This window comes from Oryzias latipes, chromosome 2, assembly GCF_053564925.1.
Source record: "Oryzias latipes strain Hd-rR chromosome 2, Olatipes_Hd-rR_3.1".
Classification (NCBI taxonomy): domain Eukaryota; kingdom Metazoa; phylum Chordata; class Actinopteri; order Beloniformes; family Adrianichthyidae; genus Oryzias; species Oryzias latipes.
In genome coordinates, this window is record NC_136238.1 from 24,906,661 (window position 1) to 24,925,476 (window position 18,816).

The 18,816-nt window shown below is 41.1% G+C and overlaps 2 protein-coding genes and 1 long non-coding RNA gene across 10 annotated transcripts in view; 1 reads left to right on the forward strand and 2 right to left on the reverse strand.

Annotated features, from left to right (window-relative positions):
* The window catches only part of LOC144986719 (NLR family CARD domain-containing protein 3-like), a 674,722-nt gene that overhangs the window by 370,646 nt on the left and 285,260 nt on the right, over nucleotides 1-18,816 (forward strand). The window lies entirely within an intron of this gene.
* The window catches only part of LOC144986673 (NLR family CARD domain-containing protein 3-like), a 497,154-nt gene that overhangs the window by 40,042 nt on the left and 438,296 nt on the right, over nucleotides 1-18,816 (reverse strand). The gene's annotated exons all lie outside the window — the stretch shown is intronic.
* LOC111948774 (uncharacterized) lies at nucleotides 3,687-5,418 on the reverse strand. The gene is made up of 3 exons (XR_002874767.2): nucleotides 4,695-5,418; nucleotides 4,505-4,612; nucleotides 3,687-3,969 (listed from the first exon to the last, which is right to left on the reverse strand). It is a non-coding gene; the product is annotated as an uncharacterized LOC111948774 (long non-coding RNA).

Sequence of the window (18,816 nt, forward strand, 5' to 3'; positions counted from 1 at the left end):
TGGTTTCCCTGTAAAATTGCACACAGACCAAGGGCGCAATTTTGAAAGTGCTTTGGTGACGGAGCTGTGTAAATGTATGGGCATCACTACGACCCATACAACCCCCTACCACCCTCAGGGCAATGGTGTCACGGAAAGGTTCAACCGCACTCTCTTGGACATGCTGGGGACATTAGAGCCTCACCTGAAACCAAGGTGGCATGAGTATTTGGATGCAATGACGCATGCCTACAATTGCACACGACATGACTCTACTCGATACACACCATATTACCCAATGTTTGGCCGGCATCCCAGACTCCCTATTGATCTGATCTTTGGGTCCCAGACAACAAATGAGACAAGTGAATATAGTGAGTATGTCCAGACTCTGCATGACTGTGTGTCACAGGCATATATACCCAGGCTAATCAGACCTCTCACCATGCCAAGGGTCGACAAAAAAAATACTATGACCAGAGGGCAACGGACCAAGTCTTTATGCCAGGCGACAGAGTTCTTTTTAAAGTGTGACATGTGGATGGACGGCAGAAACTAAGAGACAAACGGGAGCCCCAGCAACACACTGTAATAAAGAAGCAGCCCAAAGATTTGTGTATGTAGTGCGATCAGAAAATGGCGAGAAAGAAAGAGTGGTCCACCAAAATCTGCTTACGCAGTGCATGTTTTTCCCCATGAAACCAACTAATGAGGCGACAAGCGAGGAGCCAGAACCAGCCACTGGAGGGGATGAGATGGAGGATGTAGAGGACATGATCGAACAGCCCAATGAAGTAACAAGACAGGGGATAGAACAAGGGACACCGTATTTGGAGGTCTGTAATACTCTGTGTGGCGCGAATTCACTCAGTGTTCGTTTATGATTTGGAAGGTAAGCACTGTAGATTGCACCCTCTGCAACCTAGTTAAATAACTTGACCATAAGTAATTGTTATGAGGTTTTTGAAAAAATATATTTGTCTTGATATGTTCAGTTGCCACTAGAAAGGTTTTTTTGGAGTTTATTTCATTGTTTTAAAAAGAGCTTGTCAGATTTTTATTGTTTGCTATGTAGTTATCTATGCACTTTATTTCTATGCTTACCAACTAATGAAACACAGCACTTACCTCTTTTTTAGTTCTGTTTAATGCCTTATCTTAAATTTGCATCTACGGTTTTGTAAATGACCTTAACTGAGAGTGAGTGTTCGTTTATGGTTTGGAAGGTGGAATTGTCAGCATCAACACCAAATAAACTCTGAGCCACGACCTTGATCACCGTGTGTCTGACTCCTGCCTCACTGGGTTCCCCTAATCAACAACAAATAACACAACGCAGAGTCTTCAGGGTAGAGAGGTGTGGATCCTGCATGGAGTGGGTTACATCTAGGGTTGGGCGATGTCCCTTAAATCCTTAAATTGGCCGTTGACGATGTTTGCTGTCAACCATCGGGATGGGCGATGACATCGTCGGGGGGGGGGGGGGGGGGGTATTTTTTACATTTTTCGTTCTTATACAACTGCTATTCGTTATTTTGCTTTTTTCATGTTATTTCCCAACTACTGACTAATCCGCGATGATCCAGTAGAAACTGAGGGAAGTGACTTTAATAAAAAAAGTGACAAACAAAATAGAAAAGAAGTAGTCCGCTCCCGCACTTAACTAGTGAAGTGGACCGGCGGAGTGCGGATTTACAGCTTTGTGTTTGATGGGAAGGGGGGGGGGTACATGAGCGGTATGTGTGGGAGATTTAAGACTGCGATCCGTCCCGCAGCTCTAGGGGTACTAGCTACCGAACTCAGAACCGGGTCTAAAAGTGTGTGTCTGAGCACAGCTCGGATCGTCAGCACACACACAGCGGTCTGAGCTTCAAAGCAGAAATGTCGCTCAGTCCTTAGAAAACATTCAAACAATCACGCGGATTTGTGTTTCCAGTCGTGTCCCGACTAAATAAAGGCTGATGTTATTCTTACATGTTTACGTGCAGCCAGCAAGCAGCACCACCCAAAGCTAATGTTGTTAGCCCGTGTTAGCATACTGCTAATCCTAGCTTCGTTCAGAAAAAGCACTGACCACACGGATTAAAATTCAAATGATGAGCGAACAGGTGTTTCATAATAACCGTAACATTATTAAAAGCACGTTTAGAAGATCATCTTGTATTTTACCGAGCTGACATGTCAATGTATATAGCCTCTCGGCGCTGTTTAACATTGTTTTGTATTGAATTGTTACATTCAATAAAGTTTGAAAAAAAAAAAAAGCCGCTCGGCGGAGTTTATATCCTTCCGGTTTTCAAACCCTACTGCGCATGTGCGAATGATTTATTCCGACGGAAAGTGACCTTAGTGAACGTTTTTATATTCTGAAAACATTTTTCTGGGCCCATGAACACGGTTGGATTCTAATCCGACCATTGATCCCATCAAGATATTTTGTACATGTAACCGCGGCTTATGGTGTTGACTCGCAACGTGGCGGGGGCGTGGCATCACAATGGTGTCTCTCCATCGGGATGTCAGTCACCCATCACGATGGACGATGATATCGTCCATCGGCACAACCCTAGTTACATTATTAAAATGGTAGTTCTATTGTGTGCTCCAGGCTGTGCTGAATGTGAGCAAATGTGTTCCCAGGTTAAACCAGAGCAGATCTAGTACATCTGAAGGTCTAAATGATGCGTTAGCTGTGTTTGGAGCCTATGTCTGGACTAAGGTCAGAGAAAGGTGTAACCCTGACATGCTTTGCAGCGTCGCCCCATCCACTGCTATGATGTAAAGATTTAAAGCTCTCGTGAGAGTTTGTGCGATTGTCGCAGGCCATAGGCTTTATAAAGGGGCATGCGCAGTCAGCTCTGTTGATGGAAGTCAGGCGAAGAGAACTATCACTGCATGCATGAGACGCGGGTGGGTGACGAGAAGCGCTATGTGAATGAGTAACGTGGGAACTGGTGAGTATTTTGTATATATTGTGGTGTCATTCTTATTAAACACTCTCAGTTGTGTTCCCAGGCGGATCAGCTGGTGCTGGCGTTAGCTGAGCTCGTCTTGTTGAACGAGTTATGTGGTGTTTTGTTGTTTTGTGCTCACGGTGGTTTTGAAATGCTGACGTTTTGTCACTGATGGTTGGGATTGGATTCACTCTTTATTGGCTTGTATTCACTGAATTTATTGGTTATACTTGATTTGGAGTACTCTTTTTGAACTTTAGTTGTTTATTTGCTGGAATTTGTGTTTTACTTTAATGTCCTCTTCCATTACAAACAAGTTAGATATTCCTGGTTCTGTGCAGGCCAGGTTCCACCGAGGATGGAGGCTGTTCGGCTTTAATTTCAGGCCTTCCCAAGCTGACATCCTGGCGGTAGAAGGCATTTACACCTACACCCCCATATGTGGATGTGATGGATTTATGCTATAAACTTTGCTTGCACTGAACTTCTTGGACTGGATTTATGAACATTACTGGAGGATGGACAGCAGATGCACTGCATTGAACTGATTGGTTTTTGTTTGTTTATTTTCTGTTGTAAACCAAATATGAATATATAAACATTTTCTGCATCTTAATGTCGCTTGTCATCATTCAGCACTTCCTCTGAGACTAACTTTGGTCCTTATAACTAGCTTTAACTAGAGTCTTGTGGCATTCTAGTTAACCGGCTACAAAAGTTCAGCTGTTTGCTTCATCCTCACAGACTGAGCTTTGTGTCCTCCAGAGTTGTCCAACTCTTTTCTTTCCTCTCAGACCTAAAGCGTCACAGCAGATGGTTGACCTTCCTGGATGGATCAGCTGATGTTCTTGGTGAGAACATTGTTGTTCCTGCTGAGAGCTGAACTCTGCTTTGTTCACTAGAAACTGCTTCTTACTGTGAGTCTGAAGGTCCTGGTTCAGTTCTGAAGGATGGAGGATCTTCTTTGGACCGGTCACTCTTCATGGAGCCACAGCTGGAGGCTGCAGACTGGACTCTCTGTGTGACCTGTTGACCTCTGCAAACACCAAACCATCAGAGTGTTGGAGGATCTGCTTCTTCATGAACAGCTGATGGACTTTGACATGAACACAGACTGAGCTGTTTAGTCTGGAATAACATGACATGTTTGGATCAACAGTTTCCAGCTTTCAGCATTTTCTGTCAGTCAATCCAGACTTTTTCTAGAAAAGCTGATTCCAATTCTCCATGTAGAAATGTAGAAATTCTGAGAGCAGAAAGTCAAACTAGAACAATGTGATGTTTGGAAAGCATGAAAATCTGAATCCTAGGAGTCTGCAGTGATTCTTCTCATTAGACTGGAGCTGCTGTCAGTCAGAGTCAGCAGTCAACATGTTTTCTTCTCCAACATCTCTGATGTCTCTCAGAGACTCTCAGAAGACTCAACTGAAAAGATCTCATCACACACATGATGCTCCAAGTGAGTCTGATCAGAGAGATCCAGAACTGAACCAGACCTCAAGTCCTTCATCTGAAAACTGTTGATCATCTGAACTAGAATCCAGCCTCCAAAAACTCTGACAAACACTCACTGGTCCACTCCTGGATGGATGTCTTTGAAGTTAGGATGAAGAAAACTATTTGATGTGTCACTCCTGTTGGACCCCCAGCTGGATCCAGGTCCAGATCCAGGTTGGTTCCTGTGTAGAATGAAGGTTGCTGGTGTGAGTCCTGAGCTCTGACATGAAGAAGATCATGGACAGTTGGAGATCTTCATCTCACCTCTGAGCTTTGCTCTGGTTGTCATGGTTACCATCTCTGCTTCTAGAGGGAGGGGCTCCCTCCTGTGGTTCCTCCCACTGATCCATGCTGCTGGATTCACTGGATCCACATCAGCTCACACACACCTTCCTCCTTCACCTGCAGAGGAAACCCTCCTCATCATCAGCTCTGATCCTCCTTCACCAACAGATCAGCTGCTCCTCCACTGATTGGCTCTTCTCTTGTGTTTCCTCTCAGGTTCAGGTGAATGCAGTCAGACAGCAGTGGGAGGCAGAGGAAGCTGCCATCAGCTGCTGCAGTTCTGCTCTCCCTCCACCAGGTGGAGACATGGAGCTGCAGCAGCAACATTTCCATTCAGTCACTTTGACAAAGAAACAACAAACTTCCTGTTTCTACACTTAAGGAAACATGAAGCATCAAGAAAAACAGACAGAAATCAAAGAATGAGGAGAAAAGAAAGAAAGACATGAATTCTTCCTCTCAAAGCTCCAACAGAGACTTTCTCATGAACTTTGACCTCCACACAGGTTTGGATGGAGGAGAACAGGAAGGTTTGGAGTCAGAAATGAAACCTTTGACCTCCAGAGCTTCATGGTGGTTTGTGTTTCTGACAGAAACTCTTTCTTCTGTCTGGGTTCTGGAAAGTTCTGACAGGAAGCAGCAGTCAACTGATCTGAACCACTTTGATGAGTCAGCATTTTCACTTCTGTAAACATCAACAGTTTATTCTGTGAAAATCTACAATAAAAATATAATTTGTTTCCATTTTCTTCAATCAGTGAAACAGAAACTGATCAATGAGTGAGAATTGATCCTCAGTTGTTGATTAATTATGCGATCAAATCTTTAACCCTTGTGCTATCTTAGATGACCCCCCCTTACATTTACGTGTTCTCCCTACCATGACAAAGGTGGATAAAGGTGGAAAGATTTCATGTAATCCATGGACACCAGTGAAGATCACAAATCATTGAAGAAAAAAAGGTTCAGAGCACTGTCTAGTGGGTCTAGATGACCCAACTCCCAATGTTAAAGTGCCAAGGATAGCACCACGGTTAAACAGCAGAGTGATGAGAGTTTGCAGAGGAAGGAGGTCTTCTCTGAACACTGAGATAAACAGTCAAGTTAGTGAAAACAAAGTTCCAGAAACAAAGAAACAAATGAACAAAGACTATAATTTTCTGAAAAATTTGACGAGTCGTCTCTTCTCACCGTGTGAAGCAGCTGCAGCTCAGATCAGTGATTCTGCTTCTTTCTCTTCTGCTTTGCTTTAAGAACAGATCACTTCCTCATGTGTTGATTCTGCTGAGTGTTGTTGTTTGTCATCACTGTTTAAATTTGAGTCTTCAGATCAGCTGATCAGAGAAATGGAAAGAAAACCTCTTCTTCTTCTGGTCTCTGCAGACTATTTCCTTTCAGTCAGGCTTCTGCTTTGGACCAATCAGCTTTTCTCCTGAATGGTTCTGCTAGAATTGATCAGATGACCTCTGACCTGGTGGCTTCTCTTCCTCACACTGAGCTGCTGTTTGTGAAGAAGTTGCAGAGAAGATGAAGATTAATGTTGATCTTTCCTCTTTAATCTCCAGATCTCAGCTCCTCGTCTTGGTTCTGGATCCAAACAGGTTCTGGTTTCAAAATTTTCTCTAATTTTTCTGAACTGAAACAAAGTGGTTTCACAAAAACTCTGATCCAATTATTTCATCTGAAGTGAAGGTGTAGATGATCTCCCAGAATGCTCTGGGCTCTGAGGGTTTGATCAGGAATAATCTCTTATTCCTGAACACAGCAGATGTTATGGAAGGGGGCGGAGCTTCAGAGTGATTGACAGGTTGATGCAGATGTCTTCTTGGAGGTCATCTGCCTCTCAGTTACTGCAGGATGTTTGTGGATCGTCCTGCAGACTCTGGATCCATGAAGACAGGATGAATATGAGGGTGGTTCCTGTTCTTCATTCTGATGCAGTGGGAGTGCTGCTCTGACAGGAAGTGAAGCAGAAACTGAAGGAAGCTTCAGAACCAGCAGTTCGGGGAAGAAAGTAGAGGTTTCTGGGTCTGAAGGTTCTGACCAATCATAAAGAAGCAGATCAGAACCTGCAGAAGGTTGAAGTACAGACTAGTATGCCATGGGAGATGGTCAAGTGCGCCGTGGGAAATTGCCCTCATAATCATTAACTGATCTAAAACCATTTTCCATCTCCAGGAAATTGAATAAGAATGACGGTACCACGATTTAGTTGCAAGTAAAGCTGTTTGCGGAAAAGTCCCGCCCCTTTAACTGTCTCCGCCAATCATTTTTGGAGGCTTAATCACATGTCATCAGTCTGACCAATCAGAAGAGGTTAAAGTCTTCACTTCCTTGTTCCAATTTAGCTCAAAAAGTCGCTCAGTTCCAACAAAAATACCAGCTAAAGCTTGTCTTTAGCGGTGTAGCTTTCCACAGTATCCGGGATCAGACCATGGAACAAGTGAAAAAACAGTGAAGCTCAGAGACGTTAGTCTTTCTGCTCTTTTGCTGCAGTTTTCCCACTACATCTCCCATAATGCATTGGGTTAAAGTTACAGCGCCGCAGCGCACAATGAGTCGTCCTTGTTAAACGTCTTGAAACCACAATGAACACACATCTGTTGGGTCTAAACTGGATCAACATTTCTCAACTATATTTGAGCTGGAAGAACAGACACGGACTCGCTTTAAATCTTTTCGAGGAGAGCAGACAGGAACAGACTCAAGCCATTCTACGTGTGCTCTGAGTTTACAAAGGTCTGCCTCCTCACTTTTATACAAAATCAGGGCGTTACCTAAAATACGGCATATGAGAACTACTCACAAGGAGGTGGTTGTAAACACACACACATACACACACACACACACACAGCCCACAATGGCCATAAAACAGAGAGACATCCATTCCCAGGACATTGCTAATGCCCCTAGGAGAGTAGGGTCCTTTCTGCAGATCAAAGGTCATCAGTCAGCTGCTGTGGCTTCAGGGCCAGGGCCAAAAGGTCAAAGGTGGACTTCTAATTCCCAGTTCAATGCAGAGATAAAATGAAGAACACGGGGCAGGAGGCTCCGCCTTTGTTTATACAGACACGTAACATTGCGCTGCAAAAAATAGTTCCCAAACAAAACATGTAGTGATATTCATGGAAATCTAAAAGCGCACGTTCATTTTGGTGTTAAGGAGTGAAGGAGGACAGTTACACCCCCCCCCCCCCCCTCTCCAACACAAAATCCTCCGGTGGGCGGCCGTGTCGCGCACTTAAGAACGCAGGCAGCTTGTAATGGAAATGAATACAATAGAAATTAATAATTAGAAAGCAGTAAATTTGTCGTATTTCCTTGCGAGACGGAAACTTCTGTTGTAGAATGTGTGTGTGCTTCTGAAAGTGCTCGCCTGTTTGTGTGTAAAGGGAGCCGCGTGTCACGTGCAGCGCAGAGACAGACAGTGAGAGAGCTGCGCGCGGTGGGAGAAAAGGAGACAACAGTCTGAAAGAAAGAAGGAAAGTTTCTGAACACAGGACTAGCGAAAAAAGGAAATTATCAGCAAAGATGGATGTGTTTAATGTGTTTATTATAGTTCCAAACACGTACCATATGCAAAATGTAAAAAAAAAAAAAGGGCGTAAAAAATTGCGGTGATGCGATGATGAGGTTATCGTCACAGTCCTAGCTGCAACTTCCTGCTTTTGCTGCCACAATTATCACAAAAATGCATGTGAGATCATGGAGGGACTGTAGATCAATAAAGATTATGAGTTTCTGCTTTTTTTTTTGGATGCTGGTGTGCCGCGGGATTTTTGTCAAGGTTGAAGTGTGCCGTGGCTCAAAAAAGGTTGAAAAACACTGATGTAAAGGAGGGTCCTCACAGAGGAGATGACAGAGCAACAATTCAGTGACAGAAAACACTGTTTGCTTTCCTTCAGCTGCAGATGCTTTTTCTCACAGGCTTCCTGTTGGAACCTGCAACAGGCTCCTTCTCAGTGGGCGTGGCCTCACATTTTCCTGTCAGCATGCATTCTGCTGGCAGCCAGAGTAAGCCCTGCTTGACTCCCTCCCCCTCAAAGCTCTCTGTTAGAGCGCCATCAACCTTCACGCATACGCTGGATTGAACGTGCACGCGTTTGAGCGTGTGCATGAAGGTCTGTGATTGCAGCCACAGATCATCTGCAGACAGAATCAAAGAGCTTCATTTGAGCAGAACATCCTCCACTTTCAAAGCTTATTCTTTCAGTTCTCTCTAAGGTCAAAAGTCGCTCCACAAACTCCCTCCCTCAGAGACTCTTGGGTGATTTTTCTTTCAGTTTAGTGCTCCTCCTAGTGTTTGGTGGTGGAACAGCTCTGCTGCAGTTTCGATTTTCTTCATGGAGGATCCAGATGTGCAGAATAAATGGGACACACTGATCCAGATATTTGTGTAGCGCCCGTCCCATATAATAAACTAAACGGTAAAACTCAAATACTGTAATACTATGGGCGGGGCCCTGGGTGTGATTTTTATGGTTTGGTGCCGTCACAAATCCCTTTAACTTCTAGGTGTTTTGTAGTTGATTATTGTCAAAATTAAATAATTTCAAAACATACTTCAAATCTAATAACTTAAAACTTTTCCTAGTTTACTGTCTCCAAGCTTCAAGAAAAAACACCTTCAAAAACTCCAGACCAGAAGTGTCGTTTAAAAACGGTAAATTTAGTTATTAAAACAAATATAAAAATCAATACAAAGGATGAATCTTAGTTCACAAATCCACAAGAAAATGGGAAAATAAAGACACTTACAAACTCAAAAAATGTCCCTTTTTAAATAAACAAAATACCCGTTGCAGGCCTGTGTCGTCGCTCGGGAGCGTTGAGGTCAAAAACTTATTGACCGCTTCACTTAGAAAGCAAAACAAAATAAGCACGTGCAGTGTTTTTTGTACTCACAACCTCCTGGTTCAGTCATTGCGGATTCTGGTGTATTGTCTTGGTAATGAGTGAGGGGAAAGGAACTTGACCCAGACTGGAACTGGACTCTTGTTTAATGTTGACTGAACACAACCCGGGTCCCAGCGGGAACTTTCTGGATCTCCATCTGATGCCCACAGGAATACTCCAAGAGCGCGTCCTGGTCCTGCTCCTTCAGTCAATGCACATACATGCCTCGTTAATATCCTCACACAAACTCTCAGTTTGAGTGTGTTTAATAACTGTTATACTTTACAACATTAGCACCGTTTACTTTTTTTTACCGTAACGTTGGGTCACAGAATAACCGCTGCTAACAAGTTACATGCTAGTCACATATAAAATTCCTCTCATACAACATGTGCTTCGTAAAAAGCTCAGCGCAATTACATACACAAATGTTGTCAACTGTTTTACCTTCAGCAGTATTTCATATGCTCTGAACTTCTTTGGCGAACTCTGCATCCACCACTGTCAGAGAATATAAATCAAGCCGAAACTTGAACCACGCTTCCAGGGGTGTATTCCAGAAAGCAGGTTATGCTAGCTCTCACGGTAAGTTTGAGGCTAAGGAAGTTGATAACCTCAGTTTTCGGTTCCAGAAATGGAGGTATGTTTCAGGGTAGGTCAAGTTGCCATGGCAACTCATGCTCTGAACATAACCTGGTCGGGAGCAGGTTTAGTTGAAGCTTAGTTTGTTTACAGAGAGGTGAAGCAGCATGGCGTGTCCATTTTAAGATGATTTAGTGGATGAAGAAGCTCAGATAATACTTTTTCCACCGTGAGAGGGTGATAAGACCACATATGGATGCTGGAAAAATATTTTTTTTTACTTGGATCTAACTTTATTATTTGTTTCAGTTAAAATAAATCATTTTTTCGTAAGTCGGTTTAAAAATTACACGTAGTTTTCAAACAGTTATTTTACTTACATTCAAAGTATTTCAATTAAGAAGGTGTAACTTTGGTGCTACTGTTAGATCGGCACTGCAAAGGATTGTGGGATATCATTCCCTTTGCCTGTCTGGACGGATTTGGGTTTAGGTGTGGGTTTTTGACCAAATGTGTTTAGTTGTTTAGCTGTTTTACTGTGTTTTGCCATGCTTCGCCGAGTTATTTTGCCGTACTGAGCTTACGTCTCTGCACCATGAGTGAGAGTGAAGGAGAGGATGATGAGTTTATATAGCACCCCTACGGCTTGGCACTATAATGACAATCGAGGTAATTTCTTTAACGAATTTTTGCACTCCGTGCATTATTCCCCCCGTCTTTTTTATTGTTATAAAAATGAGTATATTTGCCGGCTCAAACTGAGGCATTTGAGAGATCAAGAAATGTAATTAATTAAGATGGAAAAAAATATTAATTGAATTGGAGTAATATGACATTTAGTTAGATAAATACGTAAATTTGAGTTGTATAAACAATTATTGAGTTTTATAGACGTAAGAAATGAGGTTGAATAAATTTAACTCAATTTTTTGTTACCAATAGAAGTAATTCATTTAAGTTGGCAAAATTGGATAAGTTATATATATGTGCATCACAAGGTAAATGGAAATAAGATCAGAAACTTGTGCGTTTACTTTGTCTGTTCTTCTACTACAAGCAGAAACTCTTTCTTTTGATGATGCAGCCGTGTTACTTTTTTGATGGGCGTGTAATCTTCATACGCCGTCATTAAAACCTCAGACTCCGTCTCACTGAAGTATAGCGTTTTCTTTTTTTTCACCACGCGTTTCCATGGTGACTCCAGAAATCGGCGATCCATTGAGAATGTCTTTATGTACCTGCTGTGCACGTGCATTAACCCAGGGTTACCAAGTCGAGCGTAATTACGCCAACTCATATCCGGTCTTTTGGAACCGACATACCCCGAGTAAGCAAGTTCAGGCGGATTTCAGCCAGAGTTCAGGCTTAAAGTCAGGCTAGTTTAAACATGCTTCCTGGAATACCCCCAAGCTTCTGTACGTAGTCTCTTCGACACGCACACTCTTTTTCCAATTGTCTCGCCCTCAGATGTTGTGATTGGATTAAAATCCAAAAACCAACCAATAACACTCACAGAATCCGTTGATAGACAATCTGACATCCAATTAGGTCAGTCTACACATTGAGCACACTTTATACACTCACAGTAACTTAAGAAAAATAATAAAACACTGATAATACCTCAGTTAAATTCCATACCAACAGTTTAACTTTACATAGATAAATTAACTGTTTATCTAAAGAGAACTTAAACAAATATAGATATTTTTTTATGACAAATACTACTTAAATGAACAACTAATGTTTTTTTCTTCTTTTAAGACCGGGCTACATCTGTCTGTCACTAAAGTAGGAAGAAGTAGAACCTATATTATCCCATCCCCATCATGCTTTACTAAACTTCTTATTTTTCCAGAATTATCCGGTTGTTCAATTCAGATCAGTTATTTATAGTTTACCATCATGAGTGCAGATTATTAAAATTAATAAAAATCAATATATTTACTCCAGAAATCATTCTAGTATCACAGATTAAGTGTAAACATTATCTGCACATTATCATTAAACTTAATTATCACATTCTTCCAGGAATGATTATTTCAAATCACATGACAGCTGATCTCCTTCATCTCATTATGGAACATTTTAATAAAATGGTTTGACTTACCACAAAGTGAGCAGTGACTCTGTTTTTAAAGCTGGGTAGAATAATTAACATCTTGTTTCAAAAGCATCCAAACCATTTCAGAACACCACTTCCTGTGAACAAATCTACCAACAAGCATTTGCTCTAAATCAGTATTCAATCACTCTCACCGTCACAGTTGAACCAGAAAACCCAAGAAAACCAGAACCAGACTAAGCCAAAACTATTTCCATCCCAGCTAAATCCCTTTCAAAGAGCCTCAAGCAGACTGGACATCCCAGAAATCTGGATTTGACAAACCAGCACAGTCAAAAAGGAACAACCACAGCTGGAAAGACCAGCACCAACCCAGAAATGAAAATGGTTCTTACCTGTTGCAGCTTCACCTGGAAAAGAATCTGTGCACAAACTGATCCAACCACAATTGAGTATTCCAACCATGCTGTTAAGACCAACAAGAAGAGGCAGAAAAAGACAGATTCTCTCAGCGTTAGACCTCAAAATCACAGAGTCCTTTCACAAAACAAGAACTCCTTCACCAATTCAGCTCCAGACCAACAACAACCTTTGCTAGTCCTGTGAGCAGCTGCTGGGCAGAGAACAGCCTTCAAACTACAGACCTACAATTCTTCATTAGGGTCTTTCAGGAGCAGCAGCAACACTTTCCTGAAGATCCAATCCTGACCAGACTGGACTCTCCCTCACCGACCTCAATGCTCCAAGTCCTCAGAGTAAAAACCCTAAAGCCTGATGCTCAGACTCTACTTTAGTCTGACAGAAATGGCATTGAAGCAGACTTTACCACAGAGGAGGATGAACTTATTGGACCAGGATCAGAGAGAAACAAGAAACAGAAGGTCAATGGACCGATTAGAGACATTTCAGGGGAAAACTAAACCTGGAAAGCCGTTATAGCAGTTCAATTTATGCAAGAACGGCCTAAAAATGGACGTAAATGAAAATTTTATAAAAACAGATTAAAGAGAGCCACGGCAGAAATAAAAGCACTGCAGCCAGAAGTTTGTACAGTTGTGGCTCGGCGGCCTGGAAGGACAGAAACAGCAGAAGTAACTGGTACATAACTTTGGAAGATTCCAATGATGAAATGCTCCACGCAAATGAAATGTGGGTGTGTCTATTAGAATAAATGTCTCACATACCTTTTTGAAGATCAAGATGTAAATAAAATTTCTAAAATGGTGGAAAAATGAGAATGATGGAAGCAAAAGCGCTAACTTTTTCTCCTCTTCTATTCTCAGTAGAACAAAAGTTTTCAAATGAAAATCAATGACCCTGATGGTCCATAAGGTGGAGCAAAGACCAAATCTCTTTCTCCACCAGAGAGATCTTAGAAAGCTCATCTCTGTTGTTCCAAAGTGGACTTTCATGAGGAGTGAAATGAAACATAAAATAGGTAGACGCCTCGTGGACTGTCGCTGCCAATAGACCTTTTTCACGCTGACGTCAGACAAAATGGCGACATCTCCACCACTTTATAATTGTTCTCCTGGTTTACAGGTCCAGTTAGGCAGAGTTGACACCTGAACACTGTTTAACGCTGTTCTACGTCAATTAAACAAGGTCATTCACTGTATTTGTTTTCCTTTCTTAGATCGTTGAAGTACATTTCCAATATTTATGTTTCACTGTGTTCTGTTGAAAATATCCACCTTTCATTGGAGCAGATATTATTCTGTCCATTAGTTTCTTTTTTTTACAGTTTACTGTTCATTTGATCCTTTATTCCCTTTATCTTCCTGCAGATCCGACTCACAATCCACCAGCAGGTGTCGCTGTAGCATTCCTTTTTGTTCCAACAACAAACAAAAAGTGCCTCACATGAGTTTCCACAGCTTTCCAAAGGAGCCAGTACTTCAGGCCCGGTGGGTCAGGGCATTAGAAAGAGAGGAGGGGCAAACTTTGGAAATCCTCTCTGGTAGCACCGACATGTGCAGCAGGGCCGGCCCTGGTCTTCTGGGGGCCCTAAGCGAGATTTTATTTGTGGGCTATCTAACTGATCAGCAGCACCAAAAAAAACACAACTGTTGTTGTAATATAAATGAGATATCTCTATTAATACATTTGTGAATTATTGTTGCTGCCGAAGAATTGAATACAGTTTATTGCCTGCATGTTGGATGCACATATTGTGGTGCCGAACAAATTTTAAATGCAAAGAAATAAATATGAATGACAAATGTATATAGATATATAAATATATATTTTTTTATGTAACATTAGGCACTCAACAAATTACATTCACAAAACTCCAACTTTTAAAAACAGCAACTTAACAGAAAATCAAATAACAATAATGCAATCCAACATAAAGAACAACAGCTCAATGAGGGCATTTTGGAAAGTCAGAGTCTTTATCAGTCCGAAAAGGACCTCTTTGCACCAAATCCATTCTTTCTGGATCAGAGAGTGTGGTTGGTCATTCAGCTGGACCAACTGGATTTGAGGTACTGGTAGGTGGAATTTTGGATCAAGTCGGCTCCTCTTTCATACACGCCTCTCTTGGAGCCTCTGGAACATGAGATACAGAACTTCAATAAAGGCAAACAGTGAAAAGTAAAACAGTCTAATGTTTCCCTTTCAACAGTAGATGTGGTGACAGCAGTTTCTTCTGCAGCTAAAAAACAAGAATTATTATTATAGAATAATCACTGATAAAGCCAATAAAATATCTATAGCAGAATATTAATAATGGCTCATTTAAAATCTGTGTGCAGGTTTTTCACAATTTCATGATCTTTTATACATTTATGAGAGATTTATTGTTTGATTATTTGCATGAGGTGATCTTCTTTCTCTTTCGGCTTTTCCCATCAGGGGTCGCCACAGCGAATCATCCTTTTCCACCTCACTCTATCATGAACATCTTCTACCCTAACATTAGCCAACTTCATGTCCTCTGTTAAGACATCCATGTATCTCCTCTTTGGCCGTCCTCTTGCCCTCCTGCCAGGCAGCTCCATCTCCAACATCCTTCTCCCAATATATCCACTATCCCTCCTCTGAACATGTCCAAACCATCTCAGTCTGGCTTCTCTGACTTTGTCGCTGACACAGGCAACATGAGCCGTCCCTCTGATGTACTCGTTCCTTATCCTGTCTAACCTGGTCACTCCTAAGGAGAACCTCAACATCTTCATCTCCGCTACCTGAAGATGTTGAGGTTCTCCTTAGGAGTGACCAGGTTAGACAGGATAAGGAAAGTGTTGTGGATGATTCGCATGGTTATTTTGGCAATTTTTACGCCGGATGCCCTTCCTGACGCAACCCTCTCTATTTATCCGGGCTTGGGACCGGCACAGAGGCAACTGGCTTGCAACCCCTGTGGCTAGATTATTTGCATGAGGTGATATTTATTAATTTAATTATGAAGAACTTGGGACTCCATTCTCTTCAGCTGCTGTTTATAAATATAAGGGGTTATGCAGACACTGTTTTTTTTATTACTTTACATGCTATAAAATTACCTGAGATTACATCCTTAGTGATGTCAGGAACATCTTGGGATGTGGACGCTGCACCTCCTCCAATACGTTTTGAGAGCAGAAGAAACTGTCGGCTGAGACGGAACTGTGCAAAACATCACCATTATGTAAAACCAAAACTGCAAAATACAAATAAGAAATTAATGTACCCATTTATAAATAATAAATGTGAAAACTAATTTGAGTATAAATGGAAATAGAAGCATTTATACTTCTAGGAAGCTGTTGAAGTCACTACAGGGGATGAAGAAAGGTCCAAAGAAAAGTTAGTGAACCTTGCATATACTCCAGTCAAATCACCTCATCCTAAAAAGCAAATGAAAGGAAGCGGACAGAACTTGCAGGATGAAAGTATGTTCGAAAGAATTATGGAAGCCGTGGCCGCCCTGACGGAGAAGGTCGACATGCAAACGACCAAAATGGATGAGCAGACAGCCCTACTGAAAAAGTTTGACGAAAGAATTGATGCCAACTCAGAAGCTATAAAAAGGAATAAAGGAGTTCTAGAACACCTGGAGAAAAGAGTGGCTGAACTTCAAGGAGACAACAAGCGGCTAAGGGAAGCGGTGGCTGAGCATGCTCGCTACAAACGGAGGTGGAATCTGCGGCTGAATGGTTTGGCTGAGAAGGATGGAGAAGACATCAGAGAAACCGTCATCGGCATCTTGACCAGGGTGGTTCCCATCGGCGCGGACCGCCTGCGAGAGGCAGTTGACACGGTCCATCGGTTGGGAAGAAAGGGGAACGCGGCGACTTCCAACAATATGCCGCGGTCGATAATCCTGCAGTTTGTGTCCAGAGTGGTCCGGGATGACGTGTGGAAACGGTCAAGAGAGGCGAGAGTCTGCAAGGAAATGCACATCCACTTCAAAGAAGATTTCTCTAAGGAGGACAGGGAGGCGAGAGCCGAGCAGTGGCCGCTGGTCCAAGAGGCGAGGAAGAGGGGTCAGAGAGCATTCCTGAAGGAGGGGTACGCACTGATCGACAATCGAAGAGTGGACCCTCAATAGATTACAGTCAGTGAGAGTTAGTGTTCTGTCAGTTCATGTTCTTGGTGAAGAATGCTCATTGAATTGTCTGGTAAGGACAATATTGTTCATTCCTGCACATCTTCTGCGGTTGCTGTTCTATTGATAATTCTTAAATGTTTTCTTTCATTTCTTTAAACACTAGGGGGCTTAAAAACAATGTTAAGCGAAAAGCTATTTTTTTATTTTGCAAGGAGCAGAAAGCAAAATGTGTTTTTTTGCAGGAAACCCATTCAGTTAAAGAAGATGTAAACTTCTGGAAATTACAGTGGGGTGATTCTATTTATGTCAGTCATGGGACCTCTCATTCAGCTGGTGTTATGATACTTTTAAACAAATTCCCGGGAAAAGTTATTAACCATTTTGGGGACACTTATGGCCATTGGTTGATATTAATATTTGAGTTTAACGGTGAAATGTTTATTTTGGTTTGTGTATATGGTTATAATGAAAGAGCTAAAAACAAAACACTCCTCTCAGACTTATGTAAACAAATTCTAGACCTTAAACACGCTCATTTAACTGATAATGTCATAGTTGGAGGTGACTTTAACCTGGCGCCAGACCTTTGGTTAGACAGACATCCACCTAGAGCACAATGTCACAAGTTTGATGATCTGGTGGTTGAATTTATGAATGTTGTCAATTTAGTTGATTATTGGAGAATTCTGAACCCAGTGACCAGGCAATATACATGGTTTAATGCTGCAGGAAATGGACAATCTTCAAGGTTAGATTATTGGTTAATATCTTCATCATTAGTAAAATATATTGATAAATGTTCCATTTCTGCTTCCCCCTTAACAGACCACTGTGCTGTTTCTTTATCCCTTCAATGTAATCGGTCAGTAACTGATTTAATTCAAATTTGGAAATTCAACAATATGCTTTTGGAAGATTCCTGTTTTTGCAACAAGGTTAGAGAATTAATAACAGAAGTGAATGTCTTGGACATGTCACCTGTGAGTAAATGGGAATGGTTTAAGTTTAAAATTAGAAGTCTTGCAATTGAATTTAGTAAAAGTGCTTTAAGATTGAAACGTCTAAAACAACAAAATATTTTAAGAAATATTAATGACCTATGTAAAAAGATGGATTTGTCGACTGAGGAATTATTAGAATTAAATAAATTACAAAGCGAGTTAGACATTTTGTATATTGAAAAAGCTAGAGGTGCATTTGTAAGATCCCGAGCTCGCTGGATTGAAGAGGGAGAAAAAAATACCACATATTTTTTTAATCTTGAAAAACAAAGGCAATTAAAAAAGCAAATTAACAAACTATCAGTAAATAATTTTGTTTATGAAGACCAAAGGGAAATTAACAAAGAAATACACACATTTTACTCCAATTTATATAAGTCCTATCATTCCGAAGCTGACTGTGAAATTTTATTCGAAAGCATTGAAGGATTGAACCAAAACATTGACTTAGAATTTAAACATTTTATGGAAAACGATTTAGACATTGAGGAAATGGATGCTGCTGTTCTTAAGATGTCCTCTGGGAAATCTCCTGGATGGTTTAACAGCAGAATTTTATAAATTCTTTTGGACTGATATTAGACGTTTGTTACATGAAGCTTTTCTAGAATGTATCTCAGCAGGTAGCCTTTCTAACACAATGAGACAGGGGTTAATCACTTTAATCCCCAAACCTAATAAAAATACTTTATATTTGGATAATTGGAGACCAATTACTTTGTTATGCAATGACTATAAAATTTTGGCTCATGTTTTTGCAGAACGTCTAAACAGAGAACTGAAGGATTTAGTGGATGAGTGTCAGTCAGCATTTATTAAAGGAAGAAATATCCATAATCACATCAGGTTGGTAGTAGATTTATTGGATTATTGTGACTTTGTTGACCCAGATAGTTTAATATTATTTCTAGATTTTTATAAAGCATTTGACACATTGGAGCATTCCTTTTTAATTAAAGCCCTGAAATTTTTAGGATTTGGTGATAAATTTTGTAATATTATTAAAATGTTTTATAATGATAT